Source organism: Anser brachyrhynchus (genome assembly GCF_964034855.1).
Source record: "Anser brachyrhynchus genome assembly, chromosome: 2".
In the NCBI taxonomy this organism is placed as follows: domain Eukaryota; kingdom Metazoa; phylum Chordata; class Aves; order Anseriformes; family Anatidae; genus Anser; species Anser brachyrhynchus.
The window spans coordinates 126,026,651-126,039,778 of record NC_137695.1 but is presented as its reverse complement, the minus strand read 5'-3'; the positions used below and the strand labels follow the sequence as shown (position 1 = coordinate 126,039,778).

The following is a 13,128-nucleotide window of genomic DNA, read 5'->3' as shown; positions in this document are numbered from 1 at the left end:
TATTCCATAAAATGTATCCGAATCAAATTGTTCCTGCCAGTGACCACACTTTCCATTTTGCTTTGGAGCCACAGCATAATCTTTTTCTTTTCCCTCGCCCTCCAAAAACTTTATTATTTTATGGACCATAAACTTGGGGAAGCTCTCATTTAAAGGAAGAAAAGAATTAAAAAATAGGAAAACATTTTGTCACCTATAAATCAGCTTAACATGAAACTATAATCAATCAGCCTCAAAGCCGGGCAGCATTTTTGTGGCTTTCAACACAGACTTCACTATGCTCTCTAGATTCTCCAGGCATTTGCCTTTTAAAATTGTGTTCCACCTTTGTTAAATGACTTGTCGAAAGTCGATACAGCAAGAAATCAAATATAAAGTGGGGTTTATTTTCAGCACAGAGCGTGTCTTAAAGTGAGAATTATTTCTCCAAAATTTGAAATGCATAACAAGTGAATGATTTGTGTTCCCATGTCTGTTTTTTCTAAATTGTTAATCTAATAAAAGATACATAATCCTACATACACTGCCATGCCTAAAATTAGGCAACTGAGTAAGAAGTTTGGATTTAGTCTTCACCTATCCAAGTCATTCTGGCACCTGCTTTATTAACTGAAAGCACCCTCTTAAATTTAAACATATTTAAACACCAGCACCAAAAGTGTTGAGCAGTTTCCATTAATCTCTGAAGAAAAGGAAAAGAACAAAAACAAAAACAAAAACCCAACAAAAAACCCACACATTTATCACCCTGACTAAATTTAATCATGCATATTAAAAATGTTGGCTTTTATGACTAATGGAAAGTCAAAATAATTTTTTGGTGTATTATTTTAAAGGATTTGCAACAGAGGGAAGGTTTCTGAGCAATCACAATACTGTTCATATATACCCTGCCTCTTATTTATATCCTGATAGCACTAAGGCGGTGGATAATGGCTCCACTGTTACAGTTACTGTACAGACAAAACTTTTGCAGTAACCTTTGCCAACCATACAGTTTGGGCTAATACAGAGCTGGAGCTGAAGGTCTAATCAGAGAGCACTCAGAGCAAGTGAGGGAATATTAAAAGCTCCCTTGCAGTTCAGAGCAAAGAGAGGCCTCTAAGTAGGGCAGATCTCCATTCCTGGCTGTCAGAAGGCTGAGTTGTAACATGAGCTGGGCTCCATTTGCTTTTCCATTTATATAAAAACCTTTTTGTTTCTTTTGTTATAAACTTAGACCTCTAGAATAAAGCCTGGAGGAAGGGGGGAGGGGGAGGAACACTTGCTGCCTGAAAGCTGTAGTTTGTTGTTTGACCACCTTATATAGCATACAGTTCCCAGCTATCTGGGGAACTTGTAGCAGCCCCTCTACGCCAGCTATAGACTGTTAAAAAACAAAGTACTTGTCCACATCCAGAGAATCCAATCCAGTCCCTGCCCCCAAGGACTCTACATTGCAGAGGAAAGACTACAGCACACCAAGAAAGAAGAGAAAGCAAATTTGTTTCCTTTTACAATGCTTACAGTATATAAGCATACAGTCAGTCTTTAGGAGGCATTTTAAAATGGGAAACCTATGGCAAGTCAAAATTGTGAAAGCAGCTCATGGCAAAGAGGAAGAAATCATTAGGATGTGAACAGGGTAAGCATATTAAAAAGCATGTTAAAAATCCATTTGGCATTACTGAAGGTAAAGGGAGCAAACCTCGGACAGAACAAGATAAAGCTGGGAGAGGCTATAGGAAGCTGTCTCCAGGGGCAGCTGTATCTGTCAAGCATCTTAAGGAGAAGTGACTCGGTAATAAAAAATAAAAATGTATTGATTATGCAAGAATGGCATATATTGCCACCTTGTTACACTCTAGGGAGATTAGAACAAGAAGAATAATGAGTAATAGCAGATTCCAAGAGGTAATGTGGAAGACGATGATTGAAAGCACAAGTATCTGTCCTAGTATTCTGAAAGAAAAAGAATATTTCTCTCTTAGTCATGGAGGGAAGAAGCAACTTAGGCTGTTCTCAGCATGGTGAAGGGAACTATAAAGAAATCAAAAGACTTTCCTCAGATGAGAGTTGTGAATAATAACAAACAAAAGCTGCTGAGTGTGGCAGTGCAGGGGCAAGGACCGAAGCATGGTTTCTGGAGCATCACACAACATTTTGCCCATGAAGCTGCGTTCCTGCTGAAGCCAAATGCAACCATGGCTCAAAGGCATGTAGAGAGAATACACTTTTGCAATGAGCAATGTGAGGTGAATGAGGAGGGAAAACGGACCTCCAGGTAAGGCCTTCCTTTAACTCCTCTCCATCGAGCAGATAAGAGCGCTGCATGTAAGGTCTACAAAAATCTGTTCTCTCCAAACATAAATTAGAGTATTCTTTAGCTATTCAGTTACTCCTGTTGGTTTATCTCAGACCTGTAAAGATTACAAAAACATATTCAGAGTCATTTTCTGCAAAGTGAAGATATTTGTTTTTACAGCTGATAAGGAGTAAGAAAATAACCTAACAAAATCAAAACAAGGTTTTTAACATTCTAAATCAGAATGCAAGTACAGAAAAGGGAGAAATTACTTACCGTTGATTTTAACATTCTAGAAAAGTGCCATCTTTTCTCATGATGTCACAAGAAAGTTATATGTGAAGTAGTAGTGAAACACAGTACTAGACACCTGAAATAGAAGGAGTCGCAGTAAATAACAAATTACTAAATCACTATTTAGAACTGAATCTGTTTTACTATGTTAATTTAAATTGAAAGAAGAAAAGATTAATTTTTTTAAAAAAAGACCAACTCCCCTTTAGAAAGCATTGATATAATGACCTCTCTATAAGGTCTGTAACCTAAGCCACGAAGGGAATCAAACAAGATTTACAGAAGATAAATAGCCAGAGATCTGCAGAATGATAAGAACTTTTATTTTTCCCTTACCTCACATGAGCCTTCTCATTTAAAAATTATGTAGGAGAGTTCCTCGTCAGAAACACTTGAGGCATTATCCATACTTCAAGCATTATCCATATTGCACATCTTTTAAGGCTATAGATTTAACATGGAGGAGGGAGAAGGGGGTGATCTGGGAAATAGCCACCATATTTGGTAGCACTGACAGCTAGAGTTACTCTAGGATTACACACCTCTGCCACATAAAATGTCAAGTCATTTGTTGCAAGTGCCAGTGAAAAACCTGCTCAGACAGACGTGAAAATAATGTAAATAAGTATATGTGCATTGAGGAAATGAGTAAAAATAGGAAGGTGAACATGAAGGAACAACCCTGCAGCTCAGAACATGAGAACTGCATGACATCTCCTGCCACACTCTACAAGCCCCCAGTACTTACAGAAGGTGTAAGGACTGCATGCTTATAAGGTTTGAAGGAACGTAATGTGACTGTGGGGAAGATAATACTCGGATGACAGGTCTGTCATGCCCTGCTCCATTTGAACCTCTTTGCTTCCCCCACCGTTGGAGCAGAAAGATCTGAAGAGCCCCAGCTGGGCGGGGGGCTGCAATGGTCTGAGGTAAAAGGAAAACAATGGGAGAAACCAGGCTGTTTTCTTTTTCTGCCCTTCTATGAGTCCCACAAGGTCCTAGAAACCACATTTTATATCAGATTTTGAGGGCTGAGTTCTCAGCCAGTGTTCTGTAAAACATGCCTTTTCATGTTATAAAAACAGAAAATCCAACAGCTTCAACATGTTAAATTCTATTCTGTTAGAATAGGCTTATTTCTATTTCCCACTCAGTTCTTTTTTTATTTTTTTTCCTGATTGTTCCAAAGTATAGAGTGGCAAGTTTGACTTTTTGCCAAGTTTCAGTGTGAATTTTTATGGTTGAGATAATATAAACTTCTGTAAATTGAAGTAGCAAAATGCTGCCAATTAGCTTTAACAATAACGGGAAAGGGGAATATTGCTTCTGAAATAAGAGTCCCTTTTCCCCACTTGTTATTAATAAGTGCTGAAAGAGATTACTTTTTTTTATAGGTGCTATTTATCTTCTGCTTCTCCTTGCCATTGATTTATAAATATATAAATAGCATATAAAAGATATCTAAGTGAAGTATATAACAACACAGACATGGAGGGTAAATCCAAGAGTCCTCTATCACATTGCTTTTCAGTAGCATGATTCCATTCATTTAATTGACCTATTCCTGATTTATAAGCAACAGAAGTAGAGAAGAATCAGATCCACAGAGCAATAGGATCTTTCTCTGTAAAATTTGGTTTTAAATGTTAAATAGTCAGTGCCGCAATGATCAAAAGATGCCACAACAGTAGCAGCATCTCTGTTATTCTCAAATTTTCTTGCTTGTAAACTTCAGACAAAACCTCTTTTTGTTTGTTGATGTGAGCATTTTAACAGGAAACAGGAGTTCAGCCACTAAAAAGCACTTTTTTTCCGACACAAATTTCACCATTGTGCTGTGATTGACAGCCATCCCAATGTCTATAAACAACCTACAAGCCTCCCAAATTGACCATTCAGTTCCTGCATCCAACATTTAAACACTGAGCAGTTTTTGCGCTCAATAAAATTCCTTTTCATTTCACCCTGGGTTGCCATGTCTTTTCAAACAGAGACAGAAAAGCAGTGCTCTGTGTCAGACAGATTTTAATTTTCAGTCCTCATCCATTCGTACAATGTAGACACAAGCAAACAAACCCTACCCAAAGCCTAGCAACCCACAGTTTAAACAGTCAATGCATATGAGCTACGGGATGAAGGCCTGGACCTGTTCACACATGAATAAAGAAGATTAAGATTTTCTTTCAAAGACATGAAGCCTTTTTGACAGCCTGTGTCAACAGCGCTGTCTGCCTCTCAATGTGAAACAGTCTTCTATCACAGGTTCCCACAGGGAGGTCTTGCTTATTAGCATGCTTTACACTTCCATTCCTTGTCAGTATTTAATTTAAGAATAAGGGTGCAAAGTTTTGCAAACTCTTACTTACCCACAATGAAAGGGTAACTTACTGGAGACGCTGAAAGGAAATACCAGCTAACATGAACACCTACAGGGGACGTTTTTAAAAGAGGATAACCGTGAAGGAGAAAAAGCAATGGATACGCAAGTGTTCCCTATTAGCCATTGCTGAAATATACCACTAAATTTGTAACCAAACACTTTTATAGCAGGTTGCTTTTGTAGAATTCCTGTCAGCCCACTTTTTAAATATAACATGTGCTGCTGCAGAGGGCAATATTTCAGCCAAAATTTTGGATATAAAACAAAAAAATCCCTATCCAAACAGCAACAACAATACTGACTGGGTTCATGTAAAAGTATAAAATTGGAAGGAATTTCCAGAACCATCAAACTGAGCCCACTGCTATCGCAGGCAATATGGCATATAATCCTTTTCATAAGTTACCAAGCGCTCTTCTAATACAATGGCCTTTCTTGTGACACAGTGCAAGGCAAAAAGTCAAAAAAGAAAGTTTTCACTGAGGAGAAAGATTAGTCCTAGCTGAAACAATTATATACCATTTTTCTGAATGATCCATAGCATCAAGTCACTATCACGTACTGTTGCTATTACATTGTTTAAAATGAAAATATTCCAAGACTCCAACATTGCAAACGCTCTTAGGAAGCTGTTTAGATAAAGAAGTGAGTAGTCCCAGTGAAGGTAACTGCATCAAATAGATGTAGGGCACATGCAGCTTTCAGGATTAAGGACCAAATTTCTGGAGAGCTAAAAGTAATTGGAAAATACCATACCCCCTTCAATATTGAAATAACTTCGCTTTTCAAGAAGAAATGAAAATGTTGAGTGCTGTACTAGCTCACTGCTTGAGTAAGAGTGCAGATTTGTTACCAATTAGATCATTTAGGATGATATTATGAATTTATTTTGAATTTCTCACATAAGAAAGTTAGAATGTTGAGGGCAAAAAATTATTTCAATGAGGATCTGATTACATCTTAGCAAAGTAAGTGGGAAAAGATCCAATTTTATCTCAATATTTGATTTAAATCAACACAATTAAATGAGTACAGTCCTGAAAGCTAAGTCATAATCTGTGTCATGGGAAGCAATATCTCAAACACGGAAATGATAAAGAAATTATTCCAAAATTAGTAAGATTTTTGTTAAAGTTCAAAATATTTTGCATCTGTACACTAAAGGGGTTTCATTTTGTTTTGTTTTGTTCTGGTCTTTTTAAATCTTGCTACTGAAATAAAAGGATATGAACGTTTCTTGGCTGTAATGTAAAATTCAGTGTGAGTTACAGAAAAAAGCTGAATGATTCTGTAACGAGAAGTAAACAGCCAAGACAAGAAAGGATAACTAGGATTACACGGATCAACATTTAATGTATCAAAAATCTTCCTTTAAAGCTATGTACTGTACATAGTAATGATTCATAGTCTTCCACAAGTATCTGCATAGCAGATGCTTTTTAGCAGTATTCCTGATTTCTTCCTTGCTGTTTGAAAATTGCAATTGAGTGTGTGAAATCTAATAGAATGACTTTAAGCATACACTTCCTTTTATCCTGGTTCAGTACATCCCAAAGAAATATTCTAAGACTTTTAATTGGTTATTTTTAAAGCAGTACATTTTGAGTTCCACAATTTGATTCTATCCAACATTTATTTCTGTCAAACAAGTATGTGACTTAGTGCACTGCAGTTATAATTCATAACATATTTAGTTATGTTCTCAAAGCTACATATTTGTTTAACAGAAATAAATGTCATTTCAAGTTTTAATTTGCTGAAGTTAAATTTGTCTAGACATCTAGAGAAAAATCACATAGGTCAAAACACAAAGATAAATAAGTAAAGAAGATGTACAAATACAACATGTGTGCAAGAGTCTGGATTTTATTCTTTCCAGTGTCTGTTATTTATAGGTATTAATTTTGAGATGGAACACTAGGTTCTAGCAAAAGTTAGTTATAAATATAGCATAATTTCCACCATAAAAGCAAAAAGTAAAATAAAATAAAATTGTTGATTTTTATTTTTTATTTGTTCTTTAGAGTTAAAGCATGAAAAATGAAAGCATACATCTGTGTTTTGTATATTTTTTTTTTTTACAAATTAATTTATTCACTGTCTTTCAGACTCAGTCTTTTGTTTTGCTTTGTTTTATTTGAGACAGATGCACCACTTGGAATAAAACACACTTTTTAGGTTTAGATGTACAGTGCGTACCATTCTCAAGAAAAGCTCTCAAAGCCATTTGGGGACCCTGCATAATTTCACTCACAGGCAGAGACTCATCAGAGTCAACATGTTTATTAAATTAAAAAGAAAAGAAAAAGGGCTTAAAAAAATATATGCTGAATTATTGTTGATTATTGGGAAAAAAGAAAGGAAACTTTGGTGAGTTCCTGACATTTTTCTGTTAATTTTCGTCACTGAACACGCTGCATAATAAAGTTCACCAACAGAGAAACCTCACAAAGCCTTGTGAAGTCCCCTTGCAAAATGGCTGCCGTCTCCCCTTATTCTTCCCTCACTGACCTCAGAAGGCTGTGATTTTACCAATGGTATTTCTATCCCTTTGTTCTTAATGGGATTCTCTTGTCTCTATCTCCCAACCACATAGGAGGTCATGTTTTCCCTGAGGGCATTTGGCTTTACTGTCATGGAGCACAATGGGAATAGCCACCTTTCATGCAATTCTCAGTGGATTTCTCTGAAGTACGAGATTTGAGGAAACAGTGGTGTAATTTCATAACTTCCAGTCACAGCCAGCAGGAGTAAATGTGACCACGCATATAAAATACTTCTGCAAAGTCTTCATGCAGGCTAGATACACTTAATAGAGCATGCAGGAAAGAGCAAGAAGCTTGTTTCAAGTGCGTGCCTGAGTGACAGAAGGGAAAATTTAAGAATGTGTGTCATGGAATGGAGAGTTGAGAGAGACAGGGCAAAGGCTGGCAGATTGGAGAGGGGAGGAAAAATGGATGTCACTTAAGTATGAGCACCTACTCCCACTCAATTTTATCTGGGTTATCTTTGGAAGATCGTAGTATAATACATAGGGAGAGTGGGTAGCTGCCAAAGGCAAGAGTTAGCAAAATTTGCACGTGAACAAAACATTCTGATAGTTTCAGACATTTCTGTCACCAGAGAGAAATCCAAGCCCCAGTTGTGTAGCAGGGGCGTGCACCCTTGCTTCGGCTGCTCAGACTCACTGATAGCACCACAGCACAGGTGTGCCCTCACCAGTGGTTTACACAGATGTCCCCAGCTGTCCCAAACAGCCAGACACTGAAATTTCATAACTGTAACCGTCCTGTTACTCTATGTTACATGAAGGACAAAATTTGGATGAACTGCGTGTTCTAATTCTTGCCTTTCTGTAACTTGGCATTTGTAAGGATAAATTTCAATGTTCAGAAGGTATATTGTTCTGTGTCACTCAAAGGGTTTCTACTTCATACTTTAATCCAAATGTGGTTTCCTTGTTTTGCTTTCTTAGTGATTTATCAAAATGGTGGAGTGTTTAATCCAAAACAAACAAACAAACAATCACAAAACAAAAACAAACAAACAAACAAAAAACACTTGTTTTGAGGTGTTATTATAGTTCCTCACATCTTCTTTCATATGCTCAAAACACTTCTTAAATTCTCTAAGTTTCTCCCTTGGTACATAGGCTATGCAATTGTAACACCTCTTGGTGTTAGCTTCTAACTTGTAAGCTTCTAAGGAAGTTTTTGTTTGGGCACTGAAATGTTTCTTTACCCCCAAAGGACTCTTTGCAGGTAATCATCAGGTTTCAAAGCTAGCTTGATGTCGAGGTGATCAGGATTCACACCTCTCAGAGCTGGTGCTCCGTGACACCCACAGCTCATAAACAAGATTTCACTGTTTACTCTCAGTCAATATTTTCAAAGGTAGTTTTACAAGAAAATATATTTCAAACATAATTTAAACCAACCTATATTTCTTGGATGTATCCTCATATTTCTGATGAATTGCTTGGCACCTAGAGTGCCCAGCTATAGGAACAAGATATGAAACGTGAGACTGCTGTCTCCACTTTAACATCGCATCACAATCCTCAAACCTTACTCGGTGGCATTGGGTTTGTGGCTCTTCTTTTTGTCCTGTTCAGGCTTTCACAGAATGTGAATGTGGCCCAAAGGGCTAGAGTATTTACCTGATAGTCTTTTGTAAGCAAGTGGACAAGGATCAGCCAGGCTGAAATTAAGAAAGAAGTTCTCTGCCCTCGCTAATGTGAGGTTAGTTGACCATCATCACAGGGGACAGTAGATCCCTTCTTAAAACTTTGGTGCATTAATTAACCACCTTTCCTTCACCACATGGAAAATCTAAGAGAAAAAATAAGGGAGTTGAGAGGGCAGGGTGAGAACGGCCAGCTGAAGAAAGGGAGAGCAACAACTGTTTCCACTGGCTTTGTACACAGAGACACAGCCAAAGCACGCAAGGTACTGGCTTGCTTTTTAAGCCTAGGCCCTTAAACCCAGTCAAGAAAGAGAAGATTTGGTTGCTGGGATCGGGGCAGTTCTGTGCATGTGATCACTGAAGAGCCTCTAGCACACAGGGAGAAACACCAACGTACAACAGGATGATACCTAATGAAGAGTGGCACCTGTAGAACAATGATTTTGTAATACAAATGTGAATGGTGGACCCAGTTCAGCATTGGGCCTTAGAACACAATATTTCAAAATTCGGTGGCAGGCTGTGTTCTGTGATCAAACAAATTCCCAGTTGTTCCGGTACATATATTACCCTCACCATAAAAGCAAACAGGAAAATGCAGTTGCCCAATATTTTCACAATTTATAGTGTGTTCAACATTCATTCAGTTTACCCATCTTGTTCCTAATCCTAAAATACCCAGCTTTAAAATAGGGTATTTTGAAGATTTTTTTTCAGCTTTATAACATCTGCACCAAATATTGTGGGAATGCTTTAACCAAAGTTCCAAATTTACACATGATTAAGAGAGCTGTTTATGTTGGTTAAACAACAGTCAGCTATTGAAAACAGATTCATAGAGGATAAACAGCTCTAGTATGTTAATTGTTTAGGTTTATTGCATTGTTCTTACATACATTTAAATATAATGTTATTAAATTGGTTTACTAAGCTAGCTTATCCTTATTAATCTATATTTGGGGGCTTTGTATAGTATGTGCCAGCACAGCCCTAAGCCATCTATTAGCATTTTGAAATTAACCTGTTTGAAGAGTGACTAATAAACAGGAACAACATCAACAGGAAATTTTAAACAGTTATTAATGTGTTTATCTAAAATGTTTTCCTGTCCATAAATGCAATTGTTTTTGCATTGCTGCTGATGACGATTGACTATGATGAGTTTAAAGCTTTCATAACTGTGGCTCCACTTAACACAAGTAACAGTATGCTTATGCTAAATATTGCAGTACTGCCTAAATTTGGTGAATTTAGTACAAAAGAGTTACTTAAGGACCTGAAAGACACACAGTGAGGTCTCTTCGTGTAATAATTTTATTTTTGCGGATACTGCTCCATGCAAATTATTTTACTGGCTATTTCAATGTAGTTTTAAAAAGCCACAGTAAAATGTAGTTCCTGTTCCAGCACATAAACAATCTATCAGAAATGCTGGATACAACATGAAAAGAGAAGATGAGTCTAGTTCTTACTGAGTTAACAAAAATGACTTCTTTACACACAGTTCTTTTGCATGTAGACTTCTGCATGTAGCTAGTCTACAGACTAATGAATGCATAATTGTCTTCACAAAGCATTGCTAGCAGATAAAAATAAGGAGTAGAAAAGATCGGGGGGAAAAGGAGGAAAGAGGATCATGTACAGCCATTAGCAAGGTATCTCTCATTTAGAGAATATGTAAGAGGCAGATGTCATCCATTTGCTGAAGTATATTTGCACCTGTTCTCTATTCCCCATCCTCGCATCCTCAACACAGTTTGACATTCCTTTACCGAGACAAAAAGAGAACTTAGATGTGTTAACATCAGGGCTGGGAATTTCCCTGAAATGCTCGTTTTTGTGTAAGACAACGTATTCTTCTCTCTTTCAACAACACTTGGCTTGCTAATGGGAGACTGACAAAACTGGGGAAGAAGGTATCCAAGGTTTACAGCCCACAGAGTCAACTCTTTCTACCACTCTCTGCCAGCCTCCTAGCAGATGTTATTCTGCAGGTAATGCCAGTGTCCAACTGCTGCTCCTGTTAGGAAAAACAATGCAGCACACATACTGACTATTTCTGCAGCCAGATCATTTATTCTAACTAGAACAATCCAATCCCTCCCACTGGGTTAAAGGACCCAGGACCACAGGAGATGCAGATGCCTTACTGGATAATTGAGACCTAAGCATGGCTAGACAGGAACTGCAGCCACCTGGTTTGCACACAGACACAGCTTTTCTCCTGCCAGGGAGGCAGTCTCAATGCACACTTCTGAGAAAACATCATTTCATAAACTGCCAAACACCCAGCAGTGGCACACTTCCTTCTTTGTTCTCTGTGATGCAAAGCCAATAAACTGATTTCTCCCTTTCCAGAGGCATGGCTAATTGTCTCTCAGTGAATCTATACAGCAGCAGCAATGTGTTGAGAAAAGGTGTCAGACAAGGTAAGAGCAAAGGGAGGCACACTGATACTTCTTCCTCTGCAGCCATCAGCAGGCATGAAAATTTGAGCACTTCCTTGTCAGAACAACATTTATGTGGCATGGACACAACAAGCCACACACATGGTGAAAAAATACTGACCCGTGTCCATCAAGGTAATGAAAACACAATAATTATGTGTAATCAGGACCCAGATAACTAAAATCTTTGGCACTACCACTTATCACAGATCTTTCAAGACCATGCACAAGTTCTTGTCTCATACTGACTCACACAAAAGTGTGCCTTTTGTGTGTATCCAAGCAATAATGCAAACACTACTTCACAGTTCTGAGGTTTGTTCTTTCCAGGTTGCAGCAAGCCCTGGTCATAAATTATCAGCGAGGATGGGATCACAGCATGACCGAGAACATTTGTTTGGTAGATTTAATAGAATAGCAACAAAACGGAGCTGAAGAATACAGCAACACAAATCATAAAGCCTTATTGTCAGTACTGGAAAAATCACCTTTTGTCTGACTAGCCACACCTTTAAGAAAAAAAATAAAATAACTTTTTCCACAAGTGAAATATTGGGTGATTTTGTTGTTGGGAGTGGGCTGAGGTCTGATATGCCTGGTTAGTCTTTGGTGGGTAATTCATTTGGATCCTGAACACCTAAACCAGATGTTTGTATTTAATAGGTCAGTGAGTCTCATAAGCAAGTCATTATTTAATAGTAGAATTGGTTATTTCAACATCTCTCTCCCCTTTTCCACTACCTACCAGACATAGTGTCACACATACATACTTTTATCACTTGTGTGCAGCATACTGTAGGCATTTAATAGCTTTTAGAGTTGTATGTAGAAGACTGATGTAATTTTTTAGCAGTTTATGAGAACTCCAACTGTAGGTTTATAGGATACAAAGGTTTAAGTATATCTGGGACAGATTCAGAGGTGAAGCAAAAAAAAGAAAGTCATGTTTGGAATATAATACAAGTATGACACAAGTACCACAACAGTCATCTCTTAAGTCCTCCTTCTGACTAGTTTGAATCACCGTTGTATTCATTAAATTGCATTCACAGCTAGATACTCTGCTGAGCTGTCAGCCTTTCTTTAACATGAATCTGGAGTGAATTTATTGGGGTAAGACTGAGTTCCAGGTTGAATGTTCGTTTCTTCACTGAATTATTTTGGATTTATTCCTGTGAAATAGGGTAGGTTTTGGCCCATCACACTCTGTTGAAAAGATGTCGGTGTTTTCAAACATGGGGTTGTAAGTAAACCTGTGATCACCGTAATTTGTGAAGAACTCTATTTACCAACTGAATTCAGATTTGTAAACAAATTAGTAGAAAACAGTCAACATGTGCAAATCTTGCCTCCTTTTCTCCATTATAGAAGCTGCCAACTCATGCTAAATAAAGCAAAATTTCCAAAGTGAAAGGGCAGACTTTGGCCCCAAAACCATGACAAAGACAAAATAATCCCTATTCTTAATATGGTTTTTCTTTAATTCTAAATGTTATACGAGAAAATGAAATTTTAAACTGTATCTTTATTCAGAGAAG

General features: G+C 37.6%; 1 protein-coding gene across 1 annotated transcript in view; it reads right to left on the bottom strand.

Moving 5' to 3' along the window:
* LOC308188926 (uncharacterized protein C8orf34 homolog) overlaps positions 1-13,128 on the bottom strand; it is a 237,369-nt gene that overhangs the window by 15,068 nt on the left and 209,173 nt on the right. Inside the window, exon 14 of the transcript XR_013945877.1 lies at positions 2,561-2,654. The gene's annotated coding sequence lies outside the window, so the exon portion shown is untranslated. The remainder of the gene's footprint in view (positions 1-2,560; positions 2,655-13,128) is intronic.